Source organism: Daphnia pulex, chromosome 7 (assembly GCF_021134715.1).
Source record: "Daphnia pulex isolate KAP4 chromosome 7, ASM2113471v1".
In the NCBI taxonomy this organism is placed as follows: domain Eukaryota; kingdom Metazoa; phylum Arthropoda; class Branchiopoda; order Diplostraca; family Daphniidae; genus Daphnia; species Daphnia pulex.
Genome location: NC_060023.1, coordinates 4,896,846 through 4,913,616, shown reverse-complemented (window position 1 = coordinate 4,913,616; position 16,771 = coordinate 4,896,846).

Here is a 16,771-nt window from a genome sequence, read left to right as displayed (position 1 = left end):
TGTTAGATAAACTTTATCAGGTGAAATCACTTGAATCGAAATTAGCATTGGTATGTTCCATTTTACTTTCGAAATCAACAAAAAACGAATTGCTTTTCTTGTAGTCAAACAGCGAGGTTGGTGTGCTACAGCAAAAGCTGCAACAGTGTCAAGAGGCGCACTGCCTCTTGACACTTGAGCTACAAAACAAGATAAAAGAATTGGTAAAAGAAAAAACCACGCATAAAGGCAAAACAATTCATTAGTATTTCCCATTTATAGGAGAGTAGTCTGAGATCTTTGAATGAAATCCAAAATTCGACAACTATACAAAGTGAACTGCTGCAAGTAACACCAAGTTACACAAACAAGGACCAAACAAATGAAACTGCAGACGTATTTCGTCAGGAGAATAATAAATGGAAAAAACTATTAACTCCCAGAAAAGATCATTTGCTGTCATCGAAAATGAGGTTTCACATACAATTTTAGTTTCCACTATCGGTGAGTAATTTGATTACCAACAGTGTTGCAAATGAGATTTTGGAGCACAAAAAGGTTTTGATACTTTTCCTATTTTTCCACGTTGAAACTGACGTCACGTCATTTGAATACACGTGACGTGAAGTTTATCTCACTCCATTTTAACCGTCTTTTTTTAATTTTTAAATATTGAAATTTAAATTTCCCATTTCCGAAAATCAACACCCTCCGTCAAAAACCCGATTTTTTTGGAACGCGGCGAAAATCGGCTATTTACATAAGCTTCTCTCGCGCGTTTCCAAACTTCTGGTAGGTACTGTTACCGGAAAATTCTAGTACGTGAACATACCATCCCCTCTTCTACCATGGACATAGTCTGTTACAATTTGGCGCGTCTGCGCAATTTGCTGGGACAAGGCAGCTTTGTCAGGGGTAGAAAGGTATGGGGATCTCTCCATACCCCTGGCTTTGTTAACCACACTTTCCGTGCCATGTCGAGAGTAGGCATGGTCGAGAGTACTCAAGGCATCATTTTATTGGGTAAAATGTGGCGTCACGTGACTTTTGGCAACGTCTATTGGGAGTTTGGCTGTGTGCAAACTTAACGAACCCCAGTACTATAAATAAAAAGGGGACACTGTAAGTTAAAATGAATAAATTTAATTGTATTTCTTATTTAACTCTCTTTTTATCTTTCTTTAGTTATTGCAGCTATTTAGCAGGATTCATGGGGGTCAAGAAAACAAGATGCACGAAACGATGAGGCGCGTACCTCGAATTTTCTTCACGCCTATATGAAGCTGGAGTAATTCCCGACGTTAACGGCGTTCCATTACAGGCTCATCATGATGAGCCACAGCAAATAAATAGCTGTTGAAAATGAAGAAGAAAACAAGGAAGAGTCAGAAGACAATGAAGATTTCGTTGAAGAAGGGGCCATTGGAGATATCCAAGAAGAAGAAAGGGCCGTTTCTCCCCCTGCCACTTCACCATGTAAATTAAATGTCTCCAATGTCATCGCTCAAATTTTCTCATCTCACGATTTTCTCATATATTTTCAGGCAAGTGGAGTTAAGATTACTTTTGCTTGCAAGCTGATGTTGGCTGTTATTGCATTCAAGTAGATACAGCTGATGTTGAGGCTTTGATCCATCGTGCGATTGTATTGCCTAAAACGGAATCGTACGGTGAGATGTTTTTTTTTGTTAGACGTGGCCTTCCCGTTTCTTTTCCCTCCTGAAATGGTTATCGCCGAAAGAAGCAAAACAATAAGTTTTATTTGATTTTAATTTTTCTGTATTTTGTATAGTTGTTTGCAGTGTCTAGGCAACTTTGGAAACATTTTGTGGAATGAGGCACTGGCTGAATGGAACTTGCCTCGTTCGCATGTTTGGAAGCCGTCCGAATGTTTGGCAGAAACAAATAATTTTTTTTTTATTTTTTCTATTCGGGTGTTTTTGTGTTTGCTTTCGTTTTCCGTTTTTGTTATCCCTGTGTTTTTTTTTATTTATTATTGATTTATTGTTGTGATGATGGCTTATCACAATAAAAAATGGAGTAAACGACAGGTTTGACTAACACAGTGTATTAGGTAGCCCAAAGCGATGATGAATGACAATACCGACGACAACAATGATACTACTACAAGCGACTCACAAGCGAACGTACAAGCGACCAACAAATGGATAGAATCCCCGGTTTATATACGGGGCTCCTGAAGATGTCTTAACTGATAGTAGCCATGCATGTTAAAGTAATTAGGCATACACACATGGTTAACGCATCAACAAGTGGTATAGAACTTGTTAATTGACTTTGCCATATGCTGTTAATTAACATTACATTGTTCTTGTTTTATTTGATTTATTGTTCTTGCTTTATTTGATTTATTGTTTCTTGTTAAATCCAGAATTAAACAGAACAATTGAACTTGATTTCAATTGGCTTTTTTGTTGGATTCGAACTTCTATCATAATTGTGTATAAAGGAAACTGCAAACCACTATGCTGCACTATTTACAGTTTTATTCCAGTAATTGACTTTATAAACCTGGATCATACTTCAGAATAAAATTTATTTTATTGATTAGACATTGGTGTATGTTATTTTTAGTCACGAATACTTTTCATACTTATCATGTTCGATGTGAACTTGGATTCAATTTGTCGTTATTTTATCGGATTTGAACTTGAATCGTATAGTGTTAGATAGCGAGACTGCTAATCACGCTTTTTTGTAAAAATTACTTGATTTATTCAAAGTGGATTATACTTTCGAATAAATATTCTTTGTGTTGATTGGACATTTTGGCGAGAATTTTAATGTCGCATTATTTAAGGTAAGGTAAGGTAAGGTAAGGTAAGGTATTTAAGGTAGTGAGATGATAGTAAACAATTGACCGTCATGCACTTTCAGCCGAATGTTTTCTATACCATTGATGTAAGACAGAAAACGTGTTTTCGGATACGTATCGGAATCCTCACACATAGTTAAGGGGAAAGACTGCAGTGAATTATTTCGTTGTGTGTTGCCGGGTTTTCATAGAACCAGACCATGCAAACTGCCTGCAAAGCTTGTAGGTGCTAATGAGCTGGAGCTTATCACAGATACTCTCAGAGCTAGAAGGGTAGTTATTTTACACAACATGATCAATTAAGGTACAGTCACTTTATATAATTTATAGAATAATTAAATATTTAAATAAGTATTACTCCGCTAGGATCCCACGTTGAAACCTACTTTTTAGTTTAAAAATTAGCATAATAGTGCATTTGGGTTGTATAATTGTGTACGGGTACACGGGAACCTAAGATACATATCTATAGAATAGTGACAACATTCGAAGTGTCAATAGAGAAAGGTGTGTTCAGAAACAGCAAAAAAACAATGACTAACTGAGAGAACCAATTTTACCTTCATAACCATCAACTCCTGAGGGGTCGAATTCCGAACGTCCTTTTTTACTTGACTTGGACATGACTTAGGTCGTTTTCCGACTTGACTTGCAAGATTTTCAGACTTTCACCAAAGTAGGATTCCGAACACAAAAATCTCAAGTCAAGTTGAAAACTTTGACTTGAAAACGCAAAACTCGAATCCCCAAACTTAGTTAAGTCTCCGAAATCTCAAGGTACCTTCCTAGGTGCCTTGAAACTGACTTATAGCTCAAGTTTGTGGGGGAAATGGGCAGTGTTTTTGTTTTTATTTACAGAATGGCGGATCATACTGACGTAATTGATGAGTTTTTAGAAGATTTAGATAATTTAACAGACAATGTTGACGATTCCTCAACAGAAAGTGCTAATTCAGAAAGAGCTGATGAACGCAGTGCAAAAAAACGCCATCTTATCCCATTTTACCAAACACGGAAAGATATTTTAAGTTATTTCTACGCAGAAAAGTTAATGAGGATATTTAGATTCGATAGACCTTCAATAGAATATTTAACAGGTATAAATTGAACATGAATTGTTGTATATTGAATATTCCTACCATAACTGTAATATTTAATAGCACTGGTAACAGACATTTTACCGAAAAGAAAGACAGCAGACTTGACATGGTACTGATTGCATTACAATTCTATGCAACTGGAACATTCAAAACTGTAATAGGAAATGTTCTTCGATACAGCCAATCGTCTGTTTCACGTCCATTTTTGCAGTATCCCTAGCCTTATGCCTTATATCACCGAATCATATTCGAATCCCCGATAACCTTAATGACGTGAGAAAACATTTTAAATTTCTAAGTTTATATGTTAGTAAAATTTTGTTAAATATATAGTTTAAACGCGAGTATGCAGAAATAGCCCGTATTCCAGGCATCATTGGTTCCATTGGCGGAACTCATATTCGGATTCAACATCCAAAAACTACCATTCAATCAATGTGCAAGCAATATGTGATGCCCGTCACAAATATTTGAGTGTTTGTGCTACAAAACCTGGATCGTGTCACGATTCATCTATTTTTAAGGGCAGTACAATCGGGAAAAAAATTTAATCGGGTTTTTTTGGCAGCAGCATTTTGTTAAGTGATAGTGAATACTCAAATACTCCATTTCTGTTTGTTCCTTATACTGATCCAGTAGAAGGATATAAGATAAGATTTAACCGGGCTCATGAAACAACGCGCTGCACTATTGAACGATCATTTGGTATTCTAAAAAAAAGATTCCATGTATTGCACTCTGAAATTCGAATGAGTCCCACAAAAGTATCTTGGGTGATTGTGGCTTGTTGTGTCTTGCATAATTTGGCTATTGACTTAAATATGCCACTTGATGACGACTGAGGCGTCGATGTTGATTTTGTTGATGATGATGCAGATGAAGAAGACATGCAGGGATTACACGCAAGACCGATTGGAAATCCTACAAATAAAGACGCAGAATTGCGACGACTGGGACATATTAAAAGAGACGGAGTGGCAAGACTGATATTTTCTCGTTAATTGTTTTTATTTCCATGAATCCATGAAACATATTGTAATTACAATACTCAAACTGTAGACTTATACATTTTCTTTCAAATTGTACAATAAATCAATCAAATCCTCATGGAGTTCATCCCTTAAAACTGGATCTTTCAGCTTTTAACGGACATCCATGGCCGATGATAGGACCTTCAATCGTTGTTCAGTCAGTCGACTCTGGGCAGTAGTTTCTTCCAAATCACAAAGGGAGTATTTGGTTTTCTTCATCAGTTGACGAAGGGTTGAGGAAACTCTTTTTTCTTTCAAAACATTAAATGCGTCCTGTGGTTCTGGCGACGAGTGTGATGTTAATGGTGTGCTTGGTCTGCTGATTGATGAACTACTTGTATGTTGAAGTGCCCGTTCGGCGACTATACTCTTTTTCTTCAATTTTTTTCCTTTGTCCATATTGATGGCAGGTCATTTGACATTCAATTTCCAATCTCGCCAATATAGTACAGGGTAATGGACTGCAGCCACGAGTTGATTATTCTCAGACGATACCATTAAGGTTTCATTTGATATAACTTCTTCGGTTGGTTGATTATACCGTCCAGTGATGGCAAAAACGATTTGTTGTTAAAGAACAGCGTTGTTGGCAACAACAGTTAATTCTTCGGTGTCAATGGCAACCTGTAATTGAAAACATGTGTTACATTTAAAAAATTTATTGATGGGAATATTTAGAATTCTCACTGGGATTGCTGTTGCAGATACTGCGGGGTTGTCCAAGCCCAAAACTTCCTCGTAATAATTTTGATAAATTGGGCACAATATCTCATCCTTACCTAAAGAGCCACCACCTAACACATTTATAAGTATTACGTAAGGCTAAATAATCGTACCTAATCGTACACCTTATCGTACCTAAAAACTTAAAGGAAAGGGTTTTATGATTTAAAAAAAAACAAGACCCTTTTTGAGAAGTGGCATATGAAATGCACGGCAAACGCTCAACTTTCAGCCGGTGAAGTTGTTACAATTGGCGCCAGTTCCAGAGAGCAGGAAACTGTAGATAAAGGGGCCGCGCATTTTTTTTTTCATTTCACCAATTTGTTTCGAACCCCCATAAAAAAATCTTAACATTACAGCAACGAGGTTGCAAATTAAAAGATAAAAACTAAAGTCGCGTAGCGCCATAAGACGCCATGCTCAAAGCGGCTGAAGTTGGTACACTGTACCAACTTCGCCGGTAGGTACTGTATGTCGACACGTGATTAAAAAATGGAGCGAAATTCTAAAGATTAAATGTGGACAAATATTCAAGCAGTTTGGGAAATCATTCCTAAAAAAGTTTTTCGTAAATATATTTTTCCGTTAAAACCCGATGTAAGATTTTCATGCACCCCACAGAAGGTCACACATATAGCCAAAACAATCTCCATTCTCCAAGAATCTTTCCTTTGTAAAGTCTTTGTACTTTTATCAGTTAAATAAATAAGTCAATGGTTTTTGACAAATTCAACAGACTACATGGAGAAAGCTGGAAAGGAACGTGCGTTTAAAAAAATAGTTTTTTTACGCTGAAATAACGTAAATAATGATTTAATGTACTGTTGATGGAGTTATGGTACTGTTAGCAAATTTAGCAACAGTTCGACGTAAAAACTGAGGAATTGAAGCAATAACAACTAGAGTAATACCCAACAATTAGTTGTTCCTAATCTCAAACAATTCATAACACAATGCAATTCTGTCAAATACAACAATAATAGAGTTGTCATTGAATTTCTTCACAATAAATATCCAAACAGTTTCAAACCAATTATCAGGGGAAAGTATTTTTTAAAAACTTACTTTTGTCGCTTTATATTGTTCTATAGAAGCTTCCATATGTTTTGCTTCAACTCTGCTTTGGCCACGTACTACGGTCAACAGTTGCAGGAGCTACTTCTTGGATAAGATTCGATCAAGCAAATTCGGCTTATTTACTCTCTCAATAAGTAGAACAAGAAAAATAAACTCTCTGTGCTCCCTGTAGTTTCTCTTTATAGCCTAAAGCGTTCCTACCATGTTTTATTTTACAACAAAAAATTATTTCCGAACTGGGGATTTGGAGTAGGTTGATAAATTATACGATTAGTATATTCTTTAAAATTGATTTTTTAAAATATTTTGAACCCGCACAGCACAAAAAATTCAAAAAGGAGGGGAAATCCAAACACAAATTGTCAAAAATGGGTTCTAAAAATAATTTCTTATCGGAGATTGAAACAACTAGTAAATACCTTTTTACATATCTGCACCAAAAATTAGGGAGAAATATTCTAGTTTGGGAAGCGCACCAAAATAAAATCAATCTGGCAACAATGAAAATGTGGATTTTATTTTTGACAGTGCAAATTTTCTGTACGCGTATAGAATATAGAAACTGTGGATAATGGCCCACTTTGAGATTTGAAAGTGAATAGACGTAGCAAAAAAGTGCTAAAAAAACCACTCCCCTCACCTGTCACAAAGTGCAACTCTCCCGCGAACCGCACTCAGGCAAGGAAAGAGCCCGGCGCCAGGCCGATCCCGCCCGATCCTCCCCCTCTCTAGAGGAATGGGCTTCCACGTGAACAACAAGCTACCACCAATCTTCATGAAAAGAGATGAGAGCAATACCTTCAAGAGAATGAAATTCGATCAGATCTCGTCAATCGTGAATGAACTCGAACTGAAATATGGCCATTTCGAAAAAATGTCAATCGCTCAAGGAGGAGACCTAATCATCCGCCCCTGATCACTCAAACAACAAGATGATCTATTGAAAACCCCAGCATCAGTCGTTAACGACACCATTTGTATCCTGCTTACTCCCAAATAGCTACACCAAACAGAGAATGGTAATAAGACAAGTTCCAATAGGTGAATCTATTGAAGATATCCAACAAACCCTCAAACATAAAGGATACCGTATAACCAACGTCCGTCCTTCAGTATCACTAAAGGTACAGAAAAATTCCCATCCACCACTGTCGCCCTAGAATTTGAAGGGCGCCCTTCCTTGACGGGATAATCTTTCATCCTGAAACACAAAAAGCCAACCCCCTCAGATGCAAGAGGTTCCAGAAGATAGAACACACCGCCAACTACTGCCGAAACAACGAGGTATGCGCAAACTGTGGGAAGCCACATGAAGATATGACCAATTGCTCCTCAACCCCAAGATGTGTCAACTGCAACAACAACCATCCGTCAAGCTCTACCAGCTTCCCCAAGTTCTCTCAGGTGAGAGCGACCTCCCGAGCCATCGAAGAAGGACGACCCCAACATGCAGACCGAAAACTTACCTACAGCCAAGCATTCAGGAGAAGCCAGCCCAACGAAGAAGCAAACCCGGAAGCAGGGATACTACAAGGTCAAATCCTGGCTATCCAAACCGAGATGTACCTACTCAGAACTGAATGGGAAAAAATCTGAACAGTAGAAAAGAAAGTCGATAACCTCGAAGACTCGGTCAGCCAAATCCAAAACTCCCTATCCAACCCAAACAAAGGACAAGATTCAACTAACAACAAATTAGATAACCTCTTAAAACTAATAAAAAAACTCCCATCATCGGCAGAATTAAGTGACACCATAGATAAGGATCAACACGAAGACCGAAACCCCCCACCCCGACCAAAGAGAGAAGAATAAACAACCAACTCAATTCTTAAAGAGTCTACAAGACAAGTACACCGCCACACACCTAAAAAGACTCCAAAACAGAAGCAGCACAGCAACCTCAGTACCCACTAAAAACAAATTATGTAGATTATTGAAAACAACGCAAGAAGCCTAACGAAAGCAAATTTAGTTCAATTTAAATACCACATTCACCTCTACAAACCCCTAGTCGCATTAATCTCGGAAACCTATTGGAAGAACCATTTTTCAGTTAAATTTAAAAAATACCACATAACACACAAAACCTTATAGACATATTTTCAGTTTATGTACCCAACGGAAGCACCATCGAAGAAGATGAGGAATTGGATGCTGGTCGATTCGACAAAAATTTTGCTTGCCGAATCGACACTTACCGAATCAACATTTTGCAGAATCGCCGTTACAATCCGGCCAAATTTAAAAATTGTTTTTCAATTGTAAAAGCACAAATATAAATATAATTAAAATTTCCTGGAACATCTGAAGGAAATTGTATATTATTTTCATACATAAATTAAGATTATTTTCACACATCATTTACGGAGAAGGAAATTTTGAGGACAATTATTCACTAAGGTCGTCTTTGTCATCATCATAGCATGTTGCATCGTTTAGTTCGTTCATGACACTATCGTAAATTTCAGAGACTTTTTTAGCCGAAGTTTGCAAGAAATGGATGCTGAATAATACTCTCACAGTTCATATTATTTTGCATTTACGCCAGCTGTAACTTTTCGACAACGTTTTAAAATGTTGTCTCTACAAAGCAACCTTTTCTGCAATGGGATCATTTTAGCCTCAAATAACAGTTTTGCGACTAGTTCATAAAAATTAATTTTTGCCCTCACCCTTTCATTGATACGATTGTGCTGTCCTTCGGCATCGTCATTTGTTCGGGCATGTTGGTTAAAAACAGACCACTTTACGGGAAGCCACACAGTTCCGGCAATCCAGTTCACCCGCATATACGAAAAAAAATTTTGACCAATACATGTTCATTCTGTTTATGATAAAGAACATTTTCCTTTTGAAACAATTCCTCCATTTCTTTTTTTAAGTAGTTGAACATTTTGGGGGGTTTTTCATATAGAATAAGGTTGATTGACATAACGTGTTTCAATATTTTATGTGCATACTCGTTCTGCTTGTAAAGCTTTACACGCCCAATCTTTTTAAGATTTCGGTAAACGCCAGTCCCATAGCGTTGCCGAATTGGAATTGGTGTTGCTGAATTATCAAGTCGGTTCGCCAACTTTTGCCGAATCGAAAAAAAAACGATTTCCAGGGCAGGAGTAAATACTTAATAATAGGAGGCGACTTCAACGCCCACCATGGCAGATGAGAGACGACTTGCAGTCACCCAAATAAAAGCGGACGTGCTATCGCCCACTTACTAGAAGAAGAACACGACTTAGAATTAGCCACTCTAATAAATTTAGGCACAATACCAAATCCAAGTACACTCACCATCTCAAATATCGACCTGACACTTATGTTACCTCATCTTTCACTGACATCTGAAACAATGACCGGCCCTCATCTTAGCAGCGACCATCTCCCAACTCATATCAAAATCAGGGCCGAACCCATGATCTCCACCGCACTCTCATCAACCTGGAACTTGAAAGATGCCGACTGGATTATCTGGAACGACGGAGTCAACAGAATAATCAATAATAGCGAATACTACACACTAGAAAACACCGAAGCCAAATACCTGATCTACTACAATGCTATCATGGAAGCCAACAAAACCAGCAAAATCAAAATCTCAAAACCGACCGACGAAGTTAAAAGGGAGCACGCCCAGCCGTGGTGGACAGCAAAAGGCAAGAAGGCAGTAGCTCAAGCAAGAAGAGCACGAAATTCATGCGATCCCAGCAAAGGAGGAGTAAAGTGCCAGTCAAACAAGGATGAAGAAAGAAAACGAGAAAAAACGAATAATTAGCAAGGCCAAAAAAGAATCAATTAACAGGTTCATCAACAATCTTTGTCCAAAAAACAACGCAACAAAAACCTGAGCATTTGCCAAGGCCTCGATAAACGGCAAAAGAGCTCAAGAACTCCATTGCTCTCCCAATGATCCTGAAACAAACCAAACCGTCACATCAGCCAAAGAAAAAGAAAGAATATTCTCCATCCAATACGATAACCAAAAACGATTACATCCCTGACGACCCAAAACTAGAGCTCAACATAACCAGAGGAAGAGAATACCATGAGCCCAACACCCTCTACTCCAAAATTACAGGCAACGAATTAGAGCGAGCAACAAGACAACTCAACAGAAATCAATGGGAAACGACCTCATTCACAACCAAATGATAACCATGCTGACGGAAAATAACAAAATACATTTACTCTATCTATTCAACCACATGCTACAGACCCACTATGTATCACTCTACTGGAAAACGGCAACAATAATCCACAAACCTGACGAGCCGGCAGAAAAACTAGAGTCCTATCGGCCCATTTCCATCACATCCTAGCTCGGAAAAATCATGAGGAAAAAAATCAATATCGATAGAATCAATAGAAAAGACTATTTACAGTTACGTTTTTTTTTTCAAGTTAACCTCCAAAGGCGTTAATGGAACCATCTTAGGCTGGCTAAACAACCTCCTCTGCAACCTAACCTATACAACGTCAGAATAGGCAACACCCTATCGGAAGACCACCCACTCAAAGTAGAAGTCCTCCAAGGATCCCCCAAAAGCGGAAGAACTCTTTACTCTCCACCTAGACGGTGTCAGCAAATGGAGGAATGTCAATCAAATCAATGAATGTCAGAAAGTGCAGTGCGTGCTCGACATACCACCTTTAGACACTAGAAGAACCTGGCTGGCTGCTCGATACATCTTCAGAATTGAAAAACAACCAGACCAACCCTGACACAAAAGATGCTGGGGGATAAGGAGAAGCCCCAAGACATGAAAAGATCTAAACGTCCAACTCCCTCAAAACAACTATGAGTCACTCTATTCTAGCTGACATAGATTTTTTTCAAGCAAGACCAGGACACTACCCCTACCTACAAGAAAGGCCACCCTGTAGAGACCCTGTTAAGACCTATCGCAATCAAATACTTTCCACTCTCAAAACAAATTGCAATGAAAAACCCAACTGAATCACGAGCACTCTTCAACGAGATCAAGCACAATCACTTTAAAACAACCACCATTGCCTACACTGACGGGCCAGTCAACAAATCCAATGAAAGAACCACCATTGCAGTAACAATCCCAAGTCTGGATATCGAGGAGGCGAATAGGCGATTCTCAAGAAACTGATTGGTCTACACAGCTGAAGCCAAGGCCATCATCAGATCAATGGAACTAATATACCATCTAGACGATCAAGTGACAAACTAACAAATTTTTTCCGACTCCATATCTGTTATCCAATCAATCGAATCTCAAAAAAAAGAAAAAAAAAACAACCCATCATCAATGCCATACTCACCACAGCAGATAACTTAAAGTCAACAGGCATCAAAGTCAATCTATATTGAATCCCAAGCCACGTAGCAATCCCAGGCAATCAAGTGGCAGACTGATTAGCATCAGAAGAAAGTAACCAACTAATTCCAAGCAGAAGCCGATAGCATCAACTCTTCCTAACTGAACAAGCAGTGGTATTCAAAGAATACCTAAAAAAATTAAACATTAATGAACTGTACAAAGGAAGAGATAAAGACAATACCCACACAAGAACAAAAATAGGTATGCTGAAATGGTACTCCCACAAGTGCCGTAGCATCACAAGAATCTTGTTCAAACTTAGAATAGGACACAATAGGCTTAAAGCCAATCTTGGTCGTTTCAACAGCCAACTAGACTCCGCCTGCCAATACCGCGAAGAGGAAGATAAGTCAACAGTATATGTCCTCCTGGAATGTCCTGCACTCGAGCTAGAAAGAGAAGAAATCAACAATAACTTCACATCTCACAACATGGAACACAACCTGCGCAACTTTCTAGGACTCAATCCATGAAATAGCAGCAAGACACAGCACATGACGTTTTGCAGGTGCGTTGTTTCGCACTTTGGCCTTTATCATTATTTTAAGAAGTGAGCGTACTCTATTTGCCTCTCAGTGGATATTAAATATGTTAGCCATATGAAACTCTCTCTGCAAAAGAGAAAACGAAAAATCAGCACAAGTAGTGATCAAATCTATTTAAAATTATCTCTGGTACTTTACAGAAGAAGTTGTCGTTTTGTCTAACTACCGGCTACTCTAAGACTAGCATTAGTAGTCAATAGTCATACCTACTACACTAACTCTAACAAACAAACTACTCTTATCTACAAAATTCCTCGTGCGAACCAAATTCCCCCAAAAAAATCCAGAAACAATATCCGGATAAATTATTATCGCTCTTGGGTCCAAAAAGTTAGCTGTTTTTTCACCTTCTGAATCAAAGATGAAATGTTAGAATGGAATAAGCTACCAGAAAAATATTGGAGTGACGGGGTATCAGAAAATGATGACTATTACAAGGGGACTAGCATTTTTTAACGACTGTGTGAAACGGGGTTTAAATTAATATCAGACTTCAAGGATTCAGTAGAAAATACGGAGAAGCAGCATTATTTACTTCAAGTTATGGAGCAACATTAAGCGCACTTTAAGAGTTTCAAAAAGACAAGCGTTCCAAATATGTAAGTCGTCATTCTTATTCGTGCTTAATCAATAAAATGAGCTTATTTTTCAGAATGTTAAGTTATTTTACTTTTGTGCGCTATCCATGCTAAAATATTTCTCTCAAATTGTTGGTGCAGATATGAGGGCATTAGCAAGCAGTTGAAAATTTATTTTTATTTATTTGCGAGATCCAAATATTTTTTTAAAAATCTATTTTTTCAGAATATTACTATTCGTATAATTTAACAACCCAATCCAGATCCCTAACTCGGAAATAATAATTTTTTGTAACATGAAACACCCTAAGCGACCCCAGCTGGAAATTCATCGATAACGATGCAAGCTGATTCTAGAACCCAAATCACTGCCAATGCAATTTACTGTCGCAGATAAATAATCATCTGTGGCACTGGAGTTCAAGCCAGCTTCTGCTTTTAAGACAAATTAAGCTGAGCTAATTTCAGTTAAAATACTTTTGGCTTTCAAAAATTAAAATACCATTGGCTTTCATGATACCGTTGGATAGGGAAGAGTTTGTCGACTCAGTGGATTATAACATCCTCGACGGCTTTGATTCCTGGCAAAAATTGACAAAACCCCCTATGACCCCACGTAGCACACCGACTCGTGTTTTATGTCTGTTTATTTGTTTTACAGCTTCTTTAAAACAGACCTGGAATAAAAAGCCATTCGGTTTTAAATAATCAAAACAGAAATTTAAAAATGAAACTGTAACAACAGAGAGAAAATAGTTTTTAAATTTTACGTGGTGAATACAGAATTGTGGCAAAGCTGGAATGCAAAATCAAACCAGTGTTCAATTTTATAGGGTGAAAACAGATGTGGTTTGTAATACAGTTCGAAATCAGAAATCTGTTTTAGAGAGATAAAACAGATAAGTTTCGTATCTGAAAACATGCTTTTGCTGCGATTTGTAAAACACACAACATTTATACAATTTTCTGTAAAACACAATTGTATCAGACCTGATCAGCATACGTCATTTTCAGCAACGGCGGCGACCTTTAAAAAAGATGAAGTGGATAGTTTAGTCATTGGGGAATTGTGTTGCGTAGGGGAATTGCGTTACCAACAATGTTACGGGGCCCGGTCGGTAGAGGCGCTAGCGTAGCGCTGGTGAAGCACAAAGAGTGGTAGGGATATAGTTTTAGGGTGGGTTCAGAATGGGTTGGCGTCGTCTGCTGGCTCTCCCATTGAGTTGGCCATCTCCTTATCTCTGGTTCCAGTTTATTTGTAGTTGGTAAAAATCCCTCGTTTGTCAGCTGTATTGGAGGATACAAACTTTAAAAAACAGACTCTATTAGTTAACATATCGTCACCATGTCACTTAATTGTATTTCTATATTTTTTATTGTTATATATTACCTTTCAAAGAAGAAACTGAGCTTGTAGGTTATCTCAAAAGTGTTGATCTGTTCCCGAAAAATTCCATCAAACATATTCGTCCTTCCACCGGTCCATAGTCAAGAAGCCACTTCCCCTTTGGCTTCTTGGTGCTAGCTTCTTCTTCACTAGTCAACTCATGGGGTTGGCTTCTTCATCTCAAGTCTCTGGCCTCTTGGATAACACCGTCTTGCTTCTTTGTCAAAATAGATCGAAAAAGCCACAGTAAATCTTCGCTAAAAATATATTATTTTTTATCGCCACACTGCCAAACACAGTTTTTTGTAGAAACAGTATTTTATTAAAAATTCTACTATTCAACTAGTAAACCATAATTGAATAATAGAGAGTAGGCGATTACTGAGTAGTTTTGCTTATCTTTTATATGTTCTATGCTCTTGCACGCTTAAACATAGAATTTTAGTTTCAAGAAATAATGACAACGTTGAATCAATGTGGAAATTTGAGAGCTGGGAATGGGTGAATACACAAGAAAATACAAAATGGGCTGGTCAACGAGTACTAAATACAGAATATATGAAATAAAATGATGACGATGTGAGAATATGGTGATAATTAAAAGACTTTTAAATTGGGATTATGGAGACAAATAAAATAGAGTACAAATGACAGGTGTTTACAAAGCAGGAGCCGGGTTGTCCTCACCATCCCTGTTGCCGCTTAGATTTCGAGGAGTAATGGCGATTGAGCCCTGGATTGGCATCTTCTCCGCAGACGTCGCCATCTAGAGGGCCGAATACTAAGAGAGACGGCCACAGCGTCGTTGGATGGCAGCCAGGATTCTAGTATCCCGATGACAAAAGAGAGCGTGAGGATCAGGCTCAGGCAGATGCATTTTTCGATCTTCCTAGCATAGCTGGCGGAAAGTGACTCAGGAGCATCGAAGGTAATGATGAGATCAATGATGATGTTCGAGTAGAAGAGGTGATGACCATGTCTAGTGTAAGGATAGTTTCTACAAGGATTCTGTTGACTCTGGTCTCGTGACTAGCTCTCGTGATCGTCTTGTCTATCTCGCCTATTACCAGGTTGTGCCATCGGCCAATTTCTGGTAGGAAGTAGTGGCAGTAGCTGGTGACGTGAGAAGTGGTCTCTATATCCTCCTTGCATCTACGGAATCTGGTGTTAGGAGCGGCCAGGCCAGGCTTGCCAAAAAGTTAAAGAATGTCGAGACGGGATGGGCTATTGTCAGAGAGATGGTCCAACGCTTCTTGATGACAGTTCGGAGACCCCTAGCTTTTTTAGTTCGTTACCAAATGTTGGTACCGGCCTTGTGATAGCGGGTGGCTTGGAGCCCACCCTTTACGGATCCCGAAAGGAAATCGGAGATTGGCAGTGGATGAGTTTGCTTGTCAGTGAATCCTTTGTGATGTTCTAGGCAAGTCGGCCAAGTCGGTCCGGACGACCAAGTCATGACTTTCAAGAAGTTAGATGTCCCTGGCAATGATCAAAATTTCAGCGTCATTCTTTAATTGAGAAGCTTCGAATCCACCAGTTCTGCGATCAGAAAGTAGGAAGGCATTATGAGCCGTGTGGGGGACGTTATTTACCAGCCGAGAGAATTCGTCGCGACGGGTATCAAATTCCTCTAGAAAATCATGGAAGACACGTCCAGTGGCCAAGCGGTGCGACAGGAAAGGCAACAGGGTGACGTGGAAGATTTCTAGTTTCTGCCATGGGGTCAGATCTGGGTTGGCAACCTTCGTCAACTTTTCCGGCAGGTCCGTAGCGGGGTGTAAAGTGTGCCGAGTGCCCATAAGGTCATGTAGTTAGTGCTTTCATTCCCCTTCCTCTAAACTTACAAATTATCGAGCTGACGCAACTCTCCACCTTGGCGGACGTCGGATGTCGGATGTATTGGAAAAAGCTCTTGGCCAACGACGAACAAAAAGGTGTTGTTCAGGCAGATGTCCGAGAGGATGTCGTTAGAGGCGGTCAGCAGTGGAAGGCTCTGAAAAGACGATGAAATAAGTCTCGTGGGAGGGACCCGAATGCGTTGGCGAGGTCCAGCCAACAGATGGCAAGGTTCCTCTTTTTCAATTTTTACCACACCTCACCGTAAAGCAGAACCTCAGGATCCAGGTATAGGATCTTATTGAATTCGATACCGTCGGCCCCTGGA